This window comes from Pteropus alecto, unplaced genomic scaffold (genome assembly GCF_000325575.1).
Source record: "Pteropus alecto unplaced genomic scaffold, ASM32557v1 scaffold8, whole genome shotgun sequence".
NCBI lineage: Eukaryota > Metazoa > Chordata > Mammalia > Chiroptera > Pteropodidae > Pteropus > Pteropus alecto.
The window spans coordinates 8,418,108-8,424,062 of record NW_006494609.1 but is presented as its reverse complement, the minus strand read 5'-3'; positions in this window follow the sequence as shown (position 1 = coordinate 8,424,062).

Sequence of the window (5,955 nt, the reverse complement as noted above, 5' to 3'; positions counted from 1 at the left end):
GGGGAGGGAGGGGGAGGGAAGAGGGGAGGTAGATGGGGTAAAAGGGGTCAAATACGTGGTGACAGAAAGATATCTAACTATGGGAGGGGAACACACAATGCACTATACATATGCCTTACTGTTAAATCGTACACCTGAAATTTACTGGATTTTGTTAATCAATGTCACCAAAAAATATACATTTAAAAAATAATTTAAAAAATTAAAAATAAAAAATAAAGTCATACACAAGTCCCAATATATAAAGGATAAGCACAGAACTGAATTGGCTGAAGTCAGGTGGTAGCCAGGCCACCCAGGGACCCCTGAGTGGTTCCTGCTGGCCCCCAGATGAACCAAGCGGCTCCTCAGAAAACAAAGATCCATGAGAAAATCATTGAATTTTGCCATTTGTGTTTCCCAGAACAAACTTTTTTTTAATGAAAGTATAGTTGACATGAAATATTATATTAGCTTCAGGTGTACAACATAGTGATTCTACATTTCTATACCTTATGATGTGATCACCACTATAAGTCTAGTAACGGTATGTCACCATGTAAACTTATTAGGATATTATTGACTATATTCCCTTTTCCGTATAGTATATCCCCATGACTCATTTATTTTATACTGGAATTTTGTATCTTTTATTCCCTTTCATGTTTTCCCCTACTACTCTCCCCTCTGGCAACCATCAGTTTGTTCTCTGTATCTATGAATCTGTTTGTTCATTTGTTTTTTTTTCAGATTCCACATATAAGTGAAATCATATGGTATTTGTCTTTCTCTGTCTGACCTATTTCACTTAGCATAATAACCTCTATGTCCATCCATGTTGACACAAATGGCAAGATTTCATTCTACTTTTCTAGCAGAATAGTATTCCATTGTGTACGTGTATGTATGTATATGTGTGTGTGTGTGTGTGTGTGTGTGTATCACATCTTCTTGATCTATTCCTCTATTGATGGACATCTAGGTTGTTTCTATATCTTGAGTATTGTAAATAATGCTGTAATGAACATAGGGGTGCACAGATCTTTTCAAATTAGTGTTTTCATGTTCTTTAGATAAATACCCAGAAGTAGCATTGCTAGGTCTTATGGTAGTTTTATTTTTAATATTTTGAGGGCCTCCATACGGTTTTCCATAGTGGCTGTACCAATTTACAATCTAATTTAGCACAGGTGTTGTGGTGGTTGAGACACATTCAAGTCTTGGCATTCAATGCCCCTTAGATCATAAAGCTCCAGCTCTGTGGAGGTAGGTTGGCTCTGATATCCAACCTGTAATATATGTCTTAGGAGGCCAGACTCGGTCTCCTAATCAATTGTTCTTCCTTGTGCTGGCTATATAGCCTTCCATTTTTCAAAGTTAAGAAAATAATGCATCTGCTCATTCTGAAGTTGTTTTGTTGGTGGTGATGGTGATGGTGGTGCTCTCTAAAGCACATGGCTTTGAACTTAAGCCAGCAGCACTGATGCTGCTTCTTAAACATGTCTATTTGAAGAGATATTTCTTCTAAATAAAATTATTTCAACATTTTGTGAAGAATTATTTTAGTTTCAACACATATATAGTAGTTCATTTTGAGTGTTCCAGCAATATGTCAAATGGTTTGTCATATATGTTTTATTCGTTAAGTTTATAATGATCAGAAATCATTTTGTATAATGTCTGTGCAAGATCAAGCCCAATCTCGGATGTTCATTTTCATGGTTTGTTTAACACAGGGACTACATGGAAGTTTTAGAATATATTCTAATCTATATTTCTGTTTTCACTGGGGCCTCAATAAGTTTTCCCAATTCTATATGTTCTATTATAGCACTTGACATTAGGGATGTTTCACTAAAAGTTTTCTAATTATTCTCCCTTTTTAACATTTCCTTAAAGGTTGAAATCTTTTTTTAATGCTATTTTTGTTAGAATATATTGAGTTTTTTAGGACAAGAGACCTCTGTCATCTGCCAGAACGTTTTCCATAATATACAGGCAAATCCTCAAAAAAAAAATTTTCCAATGATGATACATCAGTCCAATAGTTTTCATTTTGCTGTCTAAAAAGGGAAATGGCATATGAAATAATCTGAGAACACCTCACACTAGAATGTGAGGTAGAAGGATTAAACTGGTTGGCTAATATGTGACCTTATAAAGAAGAGACCAGGAACATGAAGTCTAAAGTCCCTTTACCATACCCAGCATCTATACATATGGATCAACAAGCCTGGGAGGAAAAATACTCATTTTGATTTCTGTAGCAACAGCTCATCACTTATTTTAGCTACTTAGCATTTGAACCCCTTTTTACATTTGGGGAATCGCAGTTTATCAGTTTGAGTGGACAGCAAAGACCACCTTTAGAAAACAGAAACTAGCCTCTTATGTTTCTAGCATCCCTCCCTCCTGAGATCCAGACACTGACCAGGATGCTTCGAATCGGTCACCCAAGCTCGACTCTGACCCAATAGCTAGTGACATAAGAGGAAAGGGAAGAGGAGCTCTCTGTCTGCTCGCAGCAGCAGGGCTGTGTTGATGCATGGTGGAGTCTGGCCCAGAATCAGCAGTCACGCCAACTTCAGAATCTGGTATTCAGCAGCAGAGGCAGCATTTTGCCCAGCAGACATGGTCTGAGCCTCGCCTCACCTCATTCAGAAACCTTATTCTTAGGTCTACTCTTCTGTTCCCCCAGTTATTCTGTGAGCTACATGATAAACTTAAAATAATCTCCATTTTGGTTGGTCTACTAGACTCAGCTTCCCTTGCTTACAACCAAGAACTGTGAATGAATTTCTCAAGACCTTTGAAGCAAGGGGTAAACACAGTCAGGATTTTCCAAATTGATTTAGTTTTACTTAGTCAATGATGCCTACCTCCTTGAGGATTAAATTTAGTCTTCCTTTTTGAAATACCCAATGACATTTAGCACGTCACCTGTATATGGTGTACTAAATCAAAACTGGCAATTGACTGAATAAATTGATCAAAGACAAAAAGGGGGAAAATAATTCTCTGTTCTCTCTTTGCCATGTCACACATGGGGATGTCTCAAGGTCCTTTACAAACTATTGGACAAAAATGGAAGGTAAATAACTGCTTTAAAATAAGGTTAACTAAACCCACAGTTGGCTGTGGTTATCAGTGATATTGCAGACTCCATAGAAATCCAAAAACTACAATGGTTATAATCCAAGTGGCTTTGAAACAGGTTGCAACTTGTAAAAAGCAGGTTTTCCAATGCTGTTTTTAAAATATTCCAATTTATACTCCTGCTCATTAAATTAGAAATGTTGTGTGTGAAGAGTCCCAGGCTGGAGGACCTTTGCTATTCTCTCCATCCGTCACCCCCAGTTCATGACTGGTTTTACACATTACGGGACTCAACACAGATGTTAATTTTGGCTGCCATTCACCACTTTTTTTTTTTTTTTTTTGCTTCTTTTAATGCTTTTATTCTACATAAATTACTACCATAGGCTAATGTTTAAAAAGCAAATAAATGCACAAACTACACAAGAGTACACAGTAGCCTTGTTTCCTTATACCACTTATTACTATCTGACATACTACATTCTTGTTTATTTCTTATCTGTTTCTCCCACTCAGATAAGGTAAGAACTGTTTCTTTTGTTCATTGCTATAACACTACATTCCTGGCACATAACAGGTACTCAATAAATATCTGTTGACTAAGTGAATAAATTATTCTTCAAAATACTCCATAAATAATAACGTCATGATGAGGGTCAAATACAGATAAACAATCTTCCGAATTTTCCTTTTGAAACTCCATCTGTCCTTCATGCTCTTTCTCGCCCATCCCCAAATAGTAACAGGTGATGTTTCAGTCCCCCTGCAAATCCACAAGTTGCAGAGGCTCTTACACACTGGCTTTGAATCAGGCTGCAACTTATAGAGGGTAGATTCTCCAATAATGCATGAAAACTAATTTATCCTAGCACTGCTCTGCCTTTCAAAAAGGGGTTGGCAGATGTCTCTCCTGTGCTGGAGCTATCAAGTTCTAGGCTGAGGGGTGGGGGCAGGGGACTGTGAAGCCTCTGCTATGTGAACTAAGCGGATCACAGCGAAGAGAGTAAACTCCACCTCCCATAGTCAACCAAACAATGATAAATGTTGCATTTAATTTTCCGAAGCATCATCTTTCAAGAAAGCAGTCAAACAAGTAAAAATTGGAAATCTCAGCATAAATAATACTTTATCTCCTCTTGTCACTGATATTTGCTGCTGACAAATTGGTATAAATATTTGAGATGCTAAAAAAAATTGAAGTAATTGTGCAGAAATCAGCAAATACATTTTTGAAGAAACAAAATAGGGTTGATCTTAATGTGAGGAAAGAGACTATCAATATAGAGTTGCAGGTTTCCACTTGTCTCGCTATGGTTCCAAACTTCTTTGGAAGGGGAAGAAGGAAAAATAGAAAAGAATGGGATCAGGGTTAGAGCCCAAAAGAGACAGAAAGCCTTGTCTTTACCCTCTCCCTGGGGCAAATTTCTTCCATACTGCTCATTTGGACACTGCTTTAAATTAAGCATCTCATAGATAGATTTAATTTTGATTTAGTCTAGCCATAAGAGAAACGTCATTAAATGTTTAACTTCCTTATTGCTTTTTAAATAATGCATTAAAGAATATACCTTTAGATGTTTGTAAGTTGGTTGACAGTAATAACAAGCCCCAGAGGAGTAAGACCAAAAATTAAAGTTATTATACAGAAGCAAGTAAGAGTACAGCTTCCTTTCAGCCTCTTTGTTCTTTTGAATCCAGGATCTTGGATTTGACTCTCGGGGGGAATCTCATTTATTTGCAGAATTATAGTAATAGTCTCTAAGAAGGAGCTCTTAGTAAATATGAGGCTTTGTGGTTGGCAAGACCTGGGTTCCAGTCCTGCTTCTTGCATAATGTGACTACTCCCTACCTCAGTGAAAAAATGATAATTGTTACCTTAAAGGTTGGTTTTCAGTAATAAATAAGATAAAATGTAAAACAGCACAATACCTGGCATGTAATAATCACTCAATAAATATTAGCTATTAACATTATTGTTTTTATCCCTCCAAACCATATACCAGACTTTCTCAGAGTCTGTGGTAATTTTGCTGCCACTTTAAGATCTGAGTCATATGAGATTTGACTCTAATTTGACTATTTTTTCCTAAATTAACCACCTTATGTAATTAGCATCTCCTGATTTGTGTGTCTGGGTTGTTTTTTCTGTTTTGTTTTTCATAATTATCCTTTCTTTTCCCTCTTAAACAACATTGCCACCCACGTAGTTTTTTTTTTTTTAAATTACAGCTTTCACAGCCTTAGCTTATAAAACTGCTCAAATAGCCATCTTTTTTTTTTTTTTTAATCACAGTACATCAAAAGGAAGAAAGAACTAGTCTGACGTTGGTTTTGCCTCAATAGTGAAATGACCCCACTCCCCTCCTCCCCCAAGCTACTTCCTCAATTATTCTCAGTCAAGGCTGTGTGACTGATAAAATTATTCATTTCAAAAGTCACGCTGACCTTTGAATTTATAAAACGAACGTGAACCAGATATGCCTTCAACCCACTCATTCTCCAACCATGAACACTGACGCCCGCCAACTACTACTCTGCCAGATTTACAGATCGATTTGGGTTCTAGAGTATGTGAACACGAAAAATGAGAAATGAATTCAGCTCATTCTCCCAAAACCCTGTGGGTTCCTGCCAAGTTCATCCTGGCAGGTGGAGCATAAAAAAAAAGGGAAATGGCAAAGCAAAGGAAAATTTCCTTCACGTCAGAAATTTATGTTTATAATTAGTCACAAAGGCAGACATAACAAGCACAAAATAGTACTATTTGTTATTACTTTGTTTTTCATATCACCCTTTCCCTTCTCTGCTTAAATTCAATTTTAGTTTAAGAAAACTAAATCTTATGAAAAAGACCAAGAAAATATATTTCACTACAAATGA